This window comes from Somniosus microcephalus, chromosome 12, assembly GCF_052327205.1.
Source record: "Somniosus microcephalus isolate GS21.2 chromosome 12, FLI_Smic_1.0, whole genome shotgun sequence".
Lineage (NCBI taxonomy): Eukaryota > Metazoa > Chordata > Chondrichthyes > Squaliformes > Somniosidae > Somniosus > Somniosus microcephalus.
The window spans coordinates 217,348,765-217,365,406 of record NC_140998.1 but is presented as its reverse complement, the minus strand read 5'-3'; the positions used below and the strand labels follow the sequence as shown (position 1 = coordinate 217,365,406).

At 58.5% G+C, this 16,642-nt stretch overlaps 1 long non-coding RNA gene across 1 annotated transcript; it reads left to right on the top strand.

Annotated features, from left to right (window-relative positions):
- The first annotated feature begins 7,078 nt into the window (after positions 1 to 7,078).
- Positions 7,079 to 15,020, top strand: LOC147110117 (uncharacterized). Its single transcript, XR_015080455.1, has 4 exons — positions 7,079 to 7,177; positions 11,054 to 11,105; positions 12,642 to 12,710; positions 14,931 to 15,020. It is a non-coding gene; the product is annotated as an uncharacterized LOC147110117 (long non-coding RNA).
- The last annotated feature ends 1,622 nt before the right edge of the window (positions 15,021 to 16,642 follow it).

The window sequence follows — 16,642 nt, the reverse complement described above, 5'->3', positions numbered from 1 at the left end:
GAGGGGCAGTACTGAGGGAGCGCCGCACTGTCGGAGGGGCAGTACTGATGGAGCGCCACCCTGTCGGAGGGGCAGTACTGAGGGAGTGCTGCACTGTCGGAGGGGCAGTACTGAGGGAGCGCCGCACTGTCGGAGGGGCAGTACTGAGGGAGCGCCGCACTGTCGGAGGGGCAGTACTGATGGAGCGCCGCTCTGTCGGAGGGGCAGTCCTGAGGGAGTGCCGCACTGTCGGAGGGGCAGTACTGAGGGAGTGCCGCACTGTCGGAGGGGCAGTACTGATGGAGCGCCGCACTGTCGGAGGGTCAGTACTGAGGGAGAGCCGCACTGTCGGAGGGGCAGTACTGAGGGAGCGCCGCACCGTCAGAGGGGCAGTACTGAGGGAGCGCCGCACTGTCGGAGAGGCAGTACTGAGGGAGTGCCGCACTGTCGGAGGGTCAGTACTGAGGGAGCGCCTCACTGTCGGAGGGGCAGTACTGAGGGAGCGCCGCACTGTCGGTGGGGCAGTACTGAGGGAGTGCCGCACTGTCGGAGGGGCAGAACTGATGGAGCGCCGCACTGTCGGAGGGGCAGTACTGAGGGAGTGCCGCACTGTCGGAGGGGCAGTACTGAGGGAGCGCCGCACTATCGGAGGGGCAGTACTGAGGGAGCGCCGCACTGTCGGAGGGGCAGTACTGAGGGAGTGCCGCACTGTTGGAGGGACAGTACTGAGGGAGCGCCGCACTGTCGGAGGGGCAGTACTGAGGGAGCGCCGCACTATCGGAGGGGCAGTACTGAGGGAGCGCTGCACTGTCGGAGGGTCAGTACTGAGGGAGCGCCGCACTGTCGGAGGTACAGTACTGAATGAGTGCCGTACTGTCGGAGGGGCGGTACTGAGGGAGCGCCGCACTGTTGGAGGGGCTGTACTGAGGGAGTGCCGCACTGTCAGAGGGGCAGTACTGAGGAAGCGTCGCATTGTCGGAGGGGCCGTACTGAGGGAGCGCCGCACTGTCGGAGGATCAGTACTGAGGGAGCGCCTCACTGTCGGAGGGGCAGTACTGAGGGAGCGCCACACTGTCGGAGGGGCAGTACTGAGGGAGTTCCGCACTGTTGGAGGGTCAGTACTGAGGGAGCGCCGCACTGTCGGAGGGTCAGTACTGAGGGAGCGCCTCACTGTCGGAGGGGCAGTACTGAGGGAGCGCCGCACTGTCGGAGGGGCAGTACTGAGGGAGCGCCGCACTGTCGGAGGGGCAGTACTGAGGGAGTGCCGCACTGTCGGGGGGGCAGTACTGATGGAGCGCCGCACTGTCGGAGGGGCAGTACTGAGGGAGTGCCGCACTGTCGGAGGGGCAGTACTGAGGGAGCGCCGCACTGTCGGAGGGGCAGTACTGAGGGAGTGCCGCACTGTCGGAGGGACAGCACTGAGGGAGCGCCGCACTGTCGGAGGGGCAGTACTGAGGGAGTGCCGCACTGTCGGAGGGGCAGTACTAATGGAGCGCCGCACTGTCGGAGGGTCAGTACTGACGGAGCGCCTCACTGTCGGAGGGGCAGTACTGAGGGAGCGCCGCACTGTCGGAGGGGCAGTACTGAGGGAGTGCCGCACTGTCGGAGGAGCAGTACTGATGGAGCGCCGCACTGTCGGAGGGGCAGTACTGAGGGAGTGCCGCACTGTCGGAGGGGCAGTACTGAGGGAGCGCCGCACTGTCGGAGGGGCAGTACTGAGGGAGTGCCGCACTGTCGGAGGGACAGCACTGAGGGAGCGCCGCACTGTCGGAGGGGCAGTACTGAGGGAGTGCCGCACTGTCGGAGGGGCAGTACTGATGGAGCGCCGCACTGTCGGAGGGGCAGTACTGACGGAGCGCCACACTGTCGGAGGGACAGTACTGAGGGAGCGCCGCACTGTCGGAGGGGCAGTACTGAGGGAGTGCCGCACTGTCGGAGGGGCAGTACTGAGGGAGCGCCGCACTGTCGGAGGAGCAGTACAGAGGGAGGGCTGTACTGCCGGAGTGGAGGTACTGAGGGAGTGCCGTACTGTCGGAGCGGCAGTACTGAGGGAGCGCCTCACTGTCGGAGGAGCAGTACAGAGGGAGGGCTGTACTGCCGGAGGGGAAGTACTGAGGGAGTGCCGTACTGTCGGAGGGGCAGTACTGAGGGAGCTCCGCACTGTCGGAGGGGCGGTACTGAGGGAGCGCCGCACTGTTGGAGGGGCTGTACTGAGGGAGTGCCGCACTGTCAGAGGGGCAGTACTGAGGAAGCGTCGCATTGTCGGAGGGGCTGTACTGAGGGAGCGCCGCACTGTCGGAGGGGCAGTACTGAGGGAGCGCCGCACTTTCGGAGGGGCAGTATTGAGGGAGTGCCGTACTGTCGGAGGGGCAGTACTGAGGGAGCGCCGCACTGTCGGAGGGGCAGTACTGAGGGAGCGCCACACTGTTGGAGGGGCAGTACTGAGGGAGCGCCGCACTGTCACAGGGGCAGTGTTAAGATTGCGCCGCACTGTCGGAGGGCCAGTACTGAGGGAGCGCCGCACTGTCGGAGGGGCAGTACTGAAGGAGCGCCGCACTGTCGGAGGGGCAGTACTGAGGGAGCGCCGCACTGTCGGAGGGGCAGTACTGAGGGAGCGCCGCATTGTCGGAGGGGCAATACTGAGGGAGCGCCCCACTGTCGGAGGGGCAGTACTGAGGGAGCGCCGCACTGTCGGAGGGGCAGTACTGATGGAGCGCCGCACTGTCGCAGGGGCAGTAGTGAGGGAGTGCCGCACTGTCGGAGGGGCAGTACTGATGGAGCACCGCACTGTCGGAGGGTCAGTACTGAGGGAGAGCCTCACTGTCGGAGGGGCAGTACTGAGGGAGCGCCACACTGTCGGAGGGACAGTACTGAGGGAGCGCCGCACTGTCGGAGGGGCAGTACTGAGGGAGTGCCGCACTGTCGGAGGGTCAGTACTGAGGGAGCGCCGCACTGTCGGAGGGGCAGTACTGAGGGAGCGCTGCACTGTCGGAGGGGCAGTACTGTGGGAGTGCCGCGCTGTCGGAGGGGCAGTACTGAGGGAGCGCCGCACTGTCGGAGGGGCAGTACTGAGGGAGTGCCGCACTGTCGGAGGGGCAGTGCTGATGGAGCGCCGCACTGTCGGACGGGCAGTCCTGAAGGAGTGCCGCACTGTCGGAGAGGCAGTACTGAGGGAGCGCCGCACTGACGGAGGGGCAGTACTGATGGAGCGCCGCACTGTCGGAGGGGCAGTACTGAGGTGAGCGCCGCACTGTCGGAGGTACAGTACTGAGTGAGTGCCGTACTGTCGGAGGGGCGGTACTGAGGGAGCGCCGCACTGTCGGAGGGGAGGTACTGAGGGAGCGCCGCACTGTTGGAGGGGCTGTACTGAGGGAGTGCCGCACTGTCAGAGGGGCAGTACTGAGGAAGCGTCGCATTGTCGGAGGGGCTGTACTGAGGGAGTGCCGCATTGTCGGAGGGGCCGTACTGAGGGAGCGCCGCACTGTCGGAGGGGCAGTACTGAGGGAGCGCCGTACTGTCGGAGGGGCAGTACTGAGGGAGCGCCGCACTGTCGGAGGGGCAGTACTGAGGGAGCGCTGCACTGTTGGAGGGGCAGTGCTGAGGGAGCGCCGCACTGTCGGAGGGGCAGTACTGAGGGAGCGCCGCACTGTCGGAGGGGCAGTACTGAGGGAGCGCCGCACTGTCAGAGGGGCAGTACTGAGGGAGCGCCGCACTGTCGGGGGGTCAGTACTGAGGGAGCGCGGCACTGTCGGAGGAGCAGTACTGAGGGAGCGCCGCACTGTCGGAGGGGCTGTACTGAGGGAGTGCCGCACTGTCGGAGGGGCAGTACTTAGGGAGCGCCGTACTGTCGGAGGGACAGTACTGAGGGAGCGCCGCACTGTCGGAGGGGCTGCCCTGAGGGAGTGCCACACTGTTGGCGGGGCAGTACTGAGGGAGCGCCGCACTGTCGGAGGGCAGTACTGAGGGAGCTCCGCACTGTCGGAGGGGCAGTAGTGAGGGAGCGCCGCACTGTCGGGGGGGCAGTACTGAGGGAGCGCCGCACTATCGGAGGGGCTGTACTAAGGGAGTGCCGCACTATCGGAGGGGCAGTACTGAGGGAGCGCCAAACTGTCAGAGGGGCAGTACTGAGGGAGTGCCGCACTATCGGAGGGTCTGTACTAAGGGAGTGCCGCCCTGTCGGAGGGGCAGTACTGAGGGAGCGCCGTACTGTCGGAGGGGCAGTACGGGGGAGCGCCGCACTGTCGGAGGGGCTGTACTGAGGGAGCGCCGTACTGTCGGAGGGGCAGTACTGAGGGAGCGCCGCACTGTCGGAGGGGCAGTACTGAGGGAGCGCCGTACTGTCGGAGGGGCAGTACTGAGGGAGCGCCGCACTGTCGGAGGGGCTGTACTGAGGGAGCGCCGCACTGTCGGAGGGGCAGTACTGAGGGAGCGCCGCACTTTCGGAGGGGCAGTACTGAGGGAGCGCCGCACTGTCGGAGGGGCAGTACTGAGGGAGCGCCGCACTGTTGGAGGGGCAGTACTGAGGGAGCGCCGCACTGTCGGAGGGGTAGTATTAAGGGAGCGCCGCACTGTCGGAGGGGCAGTGCTGAGGGAGCGCCGCACTGTCGAAGGGACAGTACTGAGGGAGCGCCGCACTGTCGAAGGGGCAGTACTGAGGGAGCGCCGCACTGTTGGAGGGGCAGTACTGAGGGAGCGCCGCACTGTCGGAGGGGCAGTACTGAGGGAGCGCCTCACTGCTGGAGGGGCGGTCCTGGAGGAGCGCCGCACTGTCGGAGGGACAGTACTGAGGGAGTGCCGCACTGTCGGAGGGGCAGTACTGAGGGAGCGCCGCACTGTCAGAGGGGCGGTACTGAGGGAGGACCGCACTGTCGGAGGGGCAGTACTGAGGGAGCGCCGCACTGTCAGAGAGGCAGTACTGACGGAGCGCCGCACTGTCGGACTGTCAATACTGAGGGAGTGCTGCATTGTCGGAGGGGGATTACTGAGGGATTTTTTTTATTTGTTCATGGGATGTGGGTGTCACTGGCAAGGCCAGCATTTATTGCCCATCCCTAACTGCCCTTGAGAAGGTGGTGGTGAGCCGCCTTCTTGAACCGCTGCAGTCCGTGTGGTGAATGTGCTCCCACAGTGCTGTTTGGGAGGGAGTTCCAGGATTTTGACCCAGCAACGATGAAGGATCGGCCGATATATTTCCAAGTCGGGATGGTGTGTGTGACTTGGAGGGGAACTTGGAGGTGGTGGTGTTCCCATGCGCCTGCTGCCCTTGTCCTTCTAGGTGGAAGAGGTCGCAGGTTTGGGAGGTGCTGCCGAAGAAGCCTTGGCGAGTTGCTGCAGTGCATCTTGTAGATGGTCCACACTGCAGCCACGGTGCACCGGTGGTGGAGGGAGTGAATGTTTAAGGTGGTGGATGGGGTGCCGACCAAGCCGGCTGCTTTGTCCTGGATGGTGTCGAGCTTCTTGAGTGTTGTTGGAGCTGCACTCATCCAGGCAAGTGGAGAATATTCCATCACACTCCTGACTTGTGCCTTGTAGATGGTGGAAAAGCTTTGGGGAGTCAGGAGGTGAGTCACTTGCCGCAGAATACCCAGCCTCTGACCTGCTCTTGTTGCCACAGTATTTATGTGGCTGGTCCAGTTAAGTTTCTGGTCAATGGTGACCCCCAGGATGTTGATGGTGGAGGATTCGGCGATGGTAATGCCGTTGAATGTCAAGGGGTGGTGGTTAGACTCTCACTTGTTGGAGATAGTCATTGTCTGGCACTTCTGTGGCGCGAATGTTACTTGTCACTAATCAGCCCAAGCCTGAACGTCGTCCAGGTCTTGCTGCATGCGGTCACGGACTGCTTCATTATCTGAGGAGTTGTGAATGGAACTGAACACTGTGCAGTCATCAGCGAACATCCCCATTTCTGACCTTACGTTGGCGGGGAAGGTCATTAATGAAGCAGCTGAAGGTGGTTGGGCCAAGGACATTGCCCTGAGTAACTCCTGCAGCGATGTCCTGGGGCTGTGATGATTGACCTCCAACCACCACAACCATCTTCCTTTGTGCTAGGTATGACTCCAGCCAGTGGAGCATTTTCCCATTTAATGCTGAGTCAGATTGGGTTGATTGGGCTTGTACTGGCTGGAGTTTAGAAGAATGAGAGGGGATCTCATTGAAACTTATAAAATTCTAACAGGACTGGACAGACTAGATGCAGGAAGGATGTTCCCGATGGCGGGGGAGTCCAGAACCAGGGGTCACAGTCTAAGGATAAGGGATAAGCCATTTAGGACTGAGATGAGGAGGAATTTCTTCACCCAGAGAGTGGTGAACCTGTGGAATTCTCTAGCACGGAAGGCAGTTGAGGCCAATTCACTAATTATATTCAAGAAGGAGTTGGATATATTTCTTAAGGCTAAAGGGATCAAGGGATATGGGGAGAAAGCAGGGACCGGGTACTGAACTTGGATGATCAGCCATGATCGCATTGAATGGCGGAGCAAGCTCGAGGGGCCGAATGGCCGACTCCTGCTCCTATCTTCTGTGTTTCTATGTTTCTATGTATCATGACTGCCGATGATTAAAAATGCAATCAACTTATTGCGATCTTAAAAAAAGAAAGTCTCCCATTTCTCCAGCGACTTTCACGACCACCGGACGTCCCAAAGCGCTTCACAGCCAATGAAGGACTTTTTTTGAAGTGGGGTCACTGTTGTGATGTGGGAGACGCGGCAGCCAATCTGCGCACAGCAAGCTCCCACACCCAGCGATGTGATAATGACCCAGATCATCTGTTTTTTCAGTGATGTTGGTTGAGGGATAAATATTGGCCCCAGGACCCCGGGGAGAACTCCCCCCTGCTCTCCTTCCAATAGTGGCCGTGGGATCTTTTACATCCACCCGAGAGGGCAGACTGGGGGAGGGCCTCGGTTTAACGTCTCATCCGAAAGACGGCCCCCTCCGACAGCGCGGGGACCAGATGATTTCGAGCGAAGTTAATCTAATGGAAGATCTAATTCAAAAGGTTGCCTCGTCAGTGAGTCTGCAGGCTCTTGCGGCAAGAGCCAGTCCGGTGGGCGGGACCTCATTATCACTCCAATCTACCGCACACAGACAGCAGAGCATCTTCTGAATTGAGCCGTCTCTCAGGCTGGAAGGGATCCGCTTCAACAGATCGGGGAAAGGGCCGCGGTTGGAGTCGCATTCATCCCAGGTGAGCGCACCGATTTATCTCAGCTGGCTTCACAAAACTTTTCGAGAGGGAAAAGATTAGCAAATCGCCGGGGCAGCGCAGTGTGCAGTTCAGAAAAAGCAGCGACGACTCGGGCAGGTAGAAGGCTAGTTTGTTTTAAAATAAAAAGCACCGCGACCTTTAACCACGTGAGGTGTGCATTCGATGAAGGGTCGGCTGGCAAAAGCAGAGAGACGGCCGATTTCCTTTTTGAAATGAAATGCCGTTGAACGAAGGGAAGTGAAACGGTTTCACTTGTCAGATATATCACAAGCGTTCACGGTCCTCCGATAGACTTACTGACTCATCTGCTTCGCTTGCGGTTTGGAAATTCCCCCCTCTCTGGCACGCAGGAGGTGAGCTAATTTATCAGTGGACAAATTCTTCAAAACTGGTCCCTGAACATCAAGACTTGACAAACCACTGCCTCCGCCAGCCACAAACCACATGCTCCAACACACACGCACGCACTTTAGCTGAATTTTGCACATCTCAACATTTATACAACGCTGGTTCGGCCTCAGTCGGAGCACAGCATCCGATTCTGGGCACCGCCGCACTTCAAGAAGGAGGCAAAGGCTTCAGAGAAGGTTAGGAGAAGATTGACCAGAATGGTCCCAGGGATGAGGGACTTCAGTGATATGGAGAGACTGGAGAAGCTGGGGTTGTTCTCCTTAGAGCAGAGAAGGTTAAGGGGAGATTGACCAGAATGGTCCCAGGGATGAGGGACTTCAGTGACGTGGAGAGACTGGAGAAGCTGGGGTTGTTCTCCTTAGAGCAGAGAAGGTTAAGGAGAAGATTGACCAGAATGGTCCCAGGGATGAGGGACTTCAGTGACGTGGAGAGACTGGAGAAGCTGGGGTTGTTCTCCTTAGAGCAGAGAAGGTTAAGGAGAAGATTGACCAGAATGGTTCCAGGGATGAGGGACTTCAGTGATGCGGAGAGACTGGAGAAGCTGGGGTTGTTCTCCTTAGAGCAGAGAAGGTTAAGGAGAAGATTGACCAGAATGGTTCCAGGGATGAGGGACTTCAGTGATGCGGAGAGACTGGAGAAGCTGGGGTTGTTCTCCTTAGAGCAGAGAAGGTTAAGGGGAGATTGACCAGAATGGTCCCAGGGATGAGGGACCTCAGTGGTGTGGAGAGACTGGGGAAGCTGGGGTTGTTCTCCTTAGAGCAGAGAAGGTTAAGGGGAGATTGACCAGAATGGTCCCAGGGATGAGGGACTTCAGTGATGTGGAGAGACTGGAGAAGCTGGGGTTGTTCTCCTTAGAGCAGAGAAGGTTAAGGGGAGATTGACCAGAATGGTCCCAGGGATGAGGGACCTCAGTGGTGTGGAGAGACTGGGGAAGCTGGGGTTGTTCTCCTTAGAGCAGAGAAGGTTAAGGGGAGATTGACCAGAATGGTCCCAGGGATGAGGGGCTTCAGTGATGTGGAGAGACTGGAGAAGCTGGGGTTGTTCTCCTTAGAGCAGAGAAGGTTAAGGGGAGATTGACCAGAATGGTCCCAGGGATGAGGGTCTTCAGTGATGTGGAGAGACTGGAGAAGCTGGGGTTGTTCTCCTTAGAGCAGAGAAGGTTAAGGAGAAGATTGACCAGAATGGTTCCAGGGATGAGGGACTTCAGTGACGTGGAGAGACTGGAGAAGTTAGGGTTGTTCTCCTTAGAGCAGAGAAGGTTAAGGAGAAGATTGACCAGAATGGTTCCAGGGATGAGGGACTTCAGTGATGTGGAGAGACTGGAGAAGCTGGGGTTGTTCTCCTTAGAGCAGAGAAGGTTAAGGGGAGATTGACCAGAATGGTCCCAGGGATGAGGGACTTCAGTGATGTGGAGAGACTGGAGAAGCTGGGGTTGTTCTCCTTAGAGCAGAGAAGGTTAAGGGGAGATTTGACCAGAATGGTCCCAGGGATGAGGGACTTCAGTGATGTGGAGAGACTGGAGAAGCTGGGGTTGTTCTCCTTAGAGCAGAGAAGGTTAAGGGGAGATTTGACCGAGGTGTTCAAAATCACGAGGGGTCTGGACAGAGTAAATGACGCGCAAGTGTTCCCATTGGCGGAAGGGTCGAGAACCAGAGGGCACAGGTTTAAGGTGATTGGCAAAAGAACCAAAGGCGACATGAGGAAAATCTTTTTTACGCAGCGAGTGGTGAGGATCTGGAATGCGGTGCCTGAGAGGTCGGTGGAGGCAGATTCAATCACAGCTTTCAAAAGGGAATTGGATAAGTACCTGAAGGAAAGAAATTCACAGGGCTCCGGGGAAAGGGCGGGGGAGTGGGACTAGCCGAAGTGCTCCTGCAGAGAGCCGGCATGGGCTCGACGGGCCGAATGGCCTCCTCCTGTGCTGTAACCATTCTATGATTCTATCAGTCAAGTCTGGGTCCAAATCTCCAGGATTACCCAAGACACCAGGGATTCAAGATTAATCTCGAAGGCGATCCAGCGAGCACAAATTCAGGAGAAAATTCACAGGACGTCAGACATAACTGTGTTTTATTGAATTTTCCATCAACACTTTTATTCGTTGTAGAAATAATGGAGGTCAGAGAACGAGGCAGCACAGGAGGAGGCCATTCGGCCCATCGTGCCTGTGCCGGCTCTTTGAACGAGCTCTCCAATTAGTCCCACTCCCCCCTGCTCTTTCCCCACAGCCCTGTGAATTTTTCCCCTTCAAGTATTTCTCCAATTCCCCTTTTGAAAGTTACTATTGAATCTGCTTCCACCATCCTGTGTGAGCGCCGCACTGTCGGAGGGGCAGTACTGAGGGAGCGCCGCACTGTAGGAGGGGCAGTACTGAGGGAGCGGCGCACTGTCGGAGGGGCAGTACTGAGGGAGTGGCGCACTGTCGGAGGGGCAGTACTGAGGGAGCGCCGCACTGTCGGAGGGGCAGTACTGAGGGAGCGCCGCACTGTCGGAGGGGCAGTACTGAGGGAGCGCCGCACTGTCGGAGGGGCAGTACTGAGGGAGCGCCGCACTGTCGGAGGGGCAGTACTGAGGGAGCGCCGCACTGTCGGAGGGGCAGTACTGAGGGAGCGCCGCACTGTCGGAGGGGCAGTACTGAGGGAGCGCCGCACTGTCGGAGGGGCAGTACTGAGGGAGCGCCGCACTGTCGGAGGGGCAGTACTGAGGGAGCGCCGCACTGTGGGAGGGGCAGTACTGAGGGAGCGCCGCACTGTGGGAGGGGCAGTACTGAGGGAGCGCCGCACTGTCGGAGGGGCAGTACTGAGGGAGCGCCGCACTGTCGGAGGGGCAGTACTGAGGGAGCGCCGCACTGTCGGAGGGGCAGTACTGAGGGAGCGCCGCACTGTCGGAGGGGCAGTACAGAGGGAGTGCCGCACTGTCGGAGGGGCAGTACTGAGGGAGCGCCGCGCTGTCGGAGGGGCAGTACTGAGGGAGCGCCGCACTGTCGGAGGGGCAGTACTGAGGGAGCAGTAAAGCGGAGATTTAATAGATTCGTTCAAAATCATGAGGGGTTTTGATGGAGTAAATAAGGAGAAACTGGTTCCAGCAGCAGGAGGGTCGGTAACCAGAGGACACAGATTGAAGATAATCGGTAAAAGAACCAGAGGGGGAGATGAGGAGAATTGTTTTTACGCAGCGAGTTGTTGTGACCTGGAACGCGCTGCCTGAAAGGGCGGTGGAAGCAGATTCAATAGTAACTTTCAAAAGGGGAATTGGAGAAATACTTGAAGGGGAAAAATTCACAGGGCTGTGCGGAAAGAGCAGGGGGGAGTGGGACTAATTGGAGAGCTCGTTCAAAGAGCCGGCACAGGCAGGATGGGCCGAATGGCCTCCTCCAGAGTGTGGAGATGATTGTGTGGCATGTTCCTGTTGGCTGTGTCTAAAATCTATTGTTTCCTGTTTCAGCTCCTCACAATGCTGTTGGTGCTGCACATCCTGCTCCTTCTAGAAATCTCAGGTAACAAGGCCCCGGACACGACCTCAACTCCTTCAAATCTTTCCGCGGCCTCCTCAGCCCCCTCCCTATCTCTGTAACCTCCTCCAACCCCTACAACCCTCCCTATCTCTGTAACCTCCTCCAGCCCCCTACAACCCTCCCTATCTCTGTAACCTCCTCCAGCCCCCTACAACCCTCCCTATCTCTGTAACCTCCTCCAGCCCCCTACAACCCTCCCTATCTCTGTAACCTCCTCCAGCCCCCTACAACCCTCCCTATCTCTGTAACCTCCTCCAGCCCCCTACAACCCTCCCTATCTCTGTAACCTCCTCCAGCCCCCTACAACCCTCCCTATCTCGGTAACCTCCTCCAGCCCCTACAACCCTCCCTATCGCTGTAACCTCCTCCAGCCCCTACAACCCTCCCTATCTCTGTAACCTCCTCCAGCCCCTACAACCCACCCTATCTCTGTAATCTCCTCCAGCCCCTACACCCCTCCCTATCTCTGTAACCTCCTCCAGCCCCTACAACCCTCCCTATCTCTGTAACCTCCTCCAGCCTCTACAACCCTCCCTATCTCTGTAACCTCCTCCAGCCCCCTACAACCCTCCCTATCTCTGTAACCTCCTCCAGCCCCTACAACCCTCCCTATCTCTGTAACCTCCTCCAGCCCCCTACAACCCTCCCTATCTCTGTAACCTCCTCCAGCCCCCTACAACCCTCCCTATCTCTGTAACCTCCTCCAGCCCCTACAACCCTCCCTATCTCTGTAACCTCCTCCAGCCCCCTACAACCCTCCCTATCTCTGTAACCTCCTCCAGCCCCTACAACCCTCCCTATCTCTGTAACCTCCTCCAGCCCCCTACAACCCTCCCTTTCTCTGTAACCTCCTCCAGCCCCCTTCAACCCTCCCTATCTCTGTAGCCTCCTCTAGCCCCTACAACCCTCCCTATCTCGGTAACCTCCTCCAGCCCCCTACAACCCTCCCTATCTCTGTAACCTCCTCCAGCCCCCTACAACCCTCCCTATCTCTGTAACCTCCTCCAGCCCATACACCCCTCCCTATCTCTGTAACCTCCTCCAGCCCACTTCAACACTCCCTATCTCTGTAACCTCCTACAACCCTCCCTATCTCTGGAACCTCCTCCAGCCTCCTACAACCCTCCCTATCTCTGTAACCTCCTCCAGCCCCTACAACCCTCCCAGATCTCTGCGCTCCTCCAATTCGGCCCTCTTGAACATCCCCCGATTTCCATCGCTCCACCATTGGCGGCCGTGCCTTCAGCCGCCTGGGCCCCGAGCTCTGGAATTCCCTCCCTAAACCTCTCCGCCTCTCTCTCCTCCTTTAAGACTCTCCTTAAAACCGACCGCTTTGACCCAGCTTTTGGTCACCTGTCCTAATATCTCCTGATGTGGCTCGAGGTCAAATTCTGTTTGATAATCGCTCCTGGGAAGCACCTTGGGACGTTTTACGAAGTTAAAGTTGCTATATAAATGCAAGTTGTTGCTGAATTAAGAGTAATGAACTAATGCAGATTGATTGTCATTACTTACCAGGAGTCCACACACAGAACAATCAGACCACTGTCCCTCCAACACTGCTCTATTCTGGTGAAGTTGAACAGGGTGAGTTACACGCGCAGAGTGGCGCTCCCTCAGTACTGCCCCTCCGACAGTGCGGCGCTCCCTCAGTACTGCCCCTCCAACAGTGTGGCGCTCCCTCAGTACTGCCCCTCCGACAGTGCGGCACTCCCTCAGTACTGCCCCTCCAACAGTGTGGCGCTCCCTCAGTACTGCCCCTCCGACAGTGTGGCGCTCCCTCAGTACTGCCCCTCCGACAGTGCGGCGCTCCCTCAGTACTGCCCCTCCGACAGTGCGGCGTTCTCTCAGTACTGCCACTCCGACAGTGCGGCGGTCCCTCAGTACTGCCCCTCCGACAATGCGGCGCTCCCTCAGTACTGCCCCTCCGTCAGTGCGGCGCTCCCTCAGTACTGCCTCTCCGACAGTGCGGCGCTCCCTCAGTACTGCCCCTCCGACAGTGCGGCGCTCCCTCAGTACTGTCCCTCCGACAGTGCGGCGCTCCCTCAGTACTGTCCCTCTGACAGTGCGACGCTCCCTCAGCACTGCCTCTCCGACAGTGCGGCGCTCCCTCAGTATTGCCCCTCCGACAGTGCGACGCTCCCTCAGTACTGCCCCTCCAACAGTGCTGCGCTCCCTCAGTACTGCCCCTCCGAAAGTGCGGCGCTCCCTCAGTACTGCCCCTCCGACAGTGCTGCGCTCCCTCAGTACTGACCCTCCGACAGTGCTGCGCTCCCTCAGTACTGCCCCTCCGACAGTGCTGCGCTCCCTCAGTACTGCCCCTCCTACAGTGCGGGGCTCCCTCAGTACTGCCCCTCCGACAGTGCGGCGCTCCCTCAGTACTGCCCCTCTCACAGTGCGGCGCTCCCTCAGTACTGCCCCTCTCACAATGCGGCGCTCCCTCAGTACTGCCCCTCCGACAGTGCGGCACTCCCTCAGTACTGCCCCTCCGACAGTGCTGCGCTCCCTCAGTACTGCCCCTCCTACAGTGCGGGGCTCCCTCAGTACTGCCCCTCCGACAGTGTGGCGCTCCCTCAGTACTGCCCCTCTCACAGTGCGGCGCTCCCTCAGTACTGCCCCTCCGACAGTGCGGCGCTCCCTCTGTACTGTACCTCCGACAGTGCGGCGCTCCCTCTGTACTGTACCTCCGACAGTGCGGCGCTCCCTCAGTACTGCCCCTCCGACAGTGCTGCGCTCCCTCAGTACTGCCCCTCCTACAGTGCGGGGCTCCCTCAGTACTGCCCCTCCGACAGTGCTGCGCTCCCTCAGTACTGCCCCTCCGACAGTGCGGGGCTCCCTCAGTACTGCCCCTCCGACAGTGCGGCGCTCCCTCAGTACTGCCCCTCTCACAGTGCGGCGCTCCCTCAGTACTGCCCCTCCGACAGTGCGGGGCTCCCTCAGTACTGCCCCTCCGACAGTGCGGCGCTCCCTCAGTACTGCCCCTCTCACAGTGCTGCGCTCCCTCAGTACTGCCCCTCTCACAGTGCTGCGCTCCCTCAGTACTGCCCCTCTCACAGTGCTGCGCTCCCTCAGTACTGCCCCTCTCACAGTGCGGCGCTCCCTCAGTACTGCCCCTCCGACAGTGCAGCGCTCCCTCAGTACTGCCCCTCCGACAGTGCGGCACTCCCTCAGTACTGCCCCTCCGACAGTGCGGCTCTCACTCAGTACTGCCCCTCCGACAGTGCGGCTCTCCCTCAGTACTGCCCCTCCGACAGTGCGGCGCTCCCTCAGTACTGCCCCTCTGACAGTGCTGCGCTCCCTCAGTACTGCCTCTCTCACAGTGCGGCGCTCCCTCAGTACTGCCCCTCTCACAGTGCGGCGCTCCCTCAGTACTGCCCCTCTCACAGTGCGGCGCTCCCCTCAGTACTGCCCCCTCCGACAGTGCGGCGCTCCCTCAGTACTGCCCCTCTCACAGTCGGCGGCGCTCCCTCAGTACTGCCCCTCTCACAGTGCTGCGCTCCCTCAGTACTGACCCTCTCACAGTGCGGCGCTCCCTCAGTACTGCCCCTCTCACAGTGCTGCGCTCCCTCAGTACTGCCCCTCTCACAGTGCGGCGCTCCCTCAGTACTGCCCCTCTCACAGTGCTGCTCTCCCTCAGTACTGCCCCTCTCACAGTGCGGCGCTCCCTCAGTACTGCCCTCTCACAAGTGCACTGTAGACCTGGATCTTACTCTCCGCACCCTTACTTCCCGTTCATGTTCCATCGACCTTCTTTGCTCCGATGAAAATCCTAATTGTTCTGTGCTTATTTTCTCTATTTCTCCCCAGAGGACTTCGCAGGGAACCTCACTGCCTTCACGGTGACAGAGCACGGAGCCGTGGGGAACCACACCCTTGACGATGAGATGCTCTGTAATGGTTTGTGTGAATTATCACCCTGTAGAGTTTTAGGGAGTGGGGTGGTGTGGGGCGGGGGAGTGGGGTGTGAGGCTGGGGAATTGGGGACGGGGGGCTTGTGGGGGGAGTGGGGATGGGGAAATAATCAGCGAGGATTCCTGCTCCCGATCACCCATCTCGTGGCCACAGTGGGTGTCGGGCTTGGGACAGGATTAGAGTCATACATTAGAGTTATACAGCACAGAAAGATGCCCTTCGGCCCATCGTGTCTGCGCCGGCCATCAAGCCCTGTCTATTCTAATCCCATTTTCCAGCACTTGGTCCCTAGCCTTGTATGCTATGGCGTTTCAAGTGCTCATCTAGATGCTTCTTGAATGTTGTGAGGGTTCCTGCCTCTACCACCCTTTCAGGCAGTGAGTTCCAGATTCCAACCACCTTCTGGGTGAAAAAGTTCTTCCTCAAATCCCCTCTAAACCTCCTGCCCCTTACCTTGAAACTATGCCCCCTGGTTATTGACCCCTCTACTAAGGGGAAAAGTTCCTTTCTATCCACCCTATCTATGCCCCTCATAATTTTGTACACCTCAATCAGGTCCCCCCTCAGCCTTCTCTGCTCTAAGGAAAACAACCCCAGCCTGTCCAGTCTCTCTTCATAGCTGAAGCGCTCCAGCCCAGGTAACACCCTGGTGAATCTCCTCTGCACCCTCTCCAAAGCAATCACATCCTTCCTATAGTGTGGCGACCAGAACTGCACACAGTACTCCAGCTGTGGCCTAACTAGCGTTTTGTACAGCTCCATCATAACCTCCCTGCTTTTATATTCTATGCCTCGGCTAATGAAGGCAAGAATCCCATATGCCTTTTTAACCACCTTATCTACCTGTCATAGAAACATAGAAGATAGGAGCAGGAGTAGGCCATTCGGCCCCTCGAGCCTGCTCCGCCATTCAATGAGATCATGGCTGATCATCCAAACTCAGTACCCTGTCCCTGCTTTCTCCCCATATCCCTTGATCCCTTTAGCCTTAAGAAACATATCCAACTCCTTCTTGAATATATTTAATGAATTGGCCTCTACTGCCTTCTGTGGTAGAGAATTCCACATGTTCACCACTCTCTGGGTGAAGAAATTTCTCCTCATCTCTGTCCTAAATGGCTTACACCCCAATTATCCTTAGACTGTGACCCCTGGTTCTGGACTCTCCCGCCATCGGGAACATCCTTCCTGCATCTAGTCTGTCTGTCCTGTTCGAATTTTATAAGTTTCAATGAGATCCCCTCTCATTCTTCTAAACTCCAGCGAGTATAAGCCCAATCGACCCAATCTCTCCTCATACGTCATTCCTGCCATCCCAGGTATCAGTCTGGTGAATCTTCGCTGCACTCCTTCCATGGCAAGAACAACCTTCCTCTGATAATGTCCTGCTGCCCTCAGGGATCTATGTACATGCACATTGGGTACCTGCTATGCTGCACTCTATAGTCGAATAGCCCACCAACACGAAACGCAGAGAGATGTTTCCACTTGTGAGGGAGACCAGAACTAGGTGGGGCGGACTCCATCAGTATAAGGTAGTCACTAATAAATCCAACAGGAGGAGTAGTTGACATGAATAGCACAGATTCTATTCCAACACTCTCGAG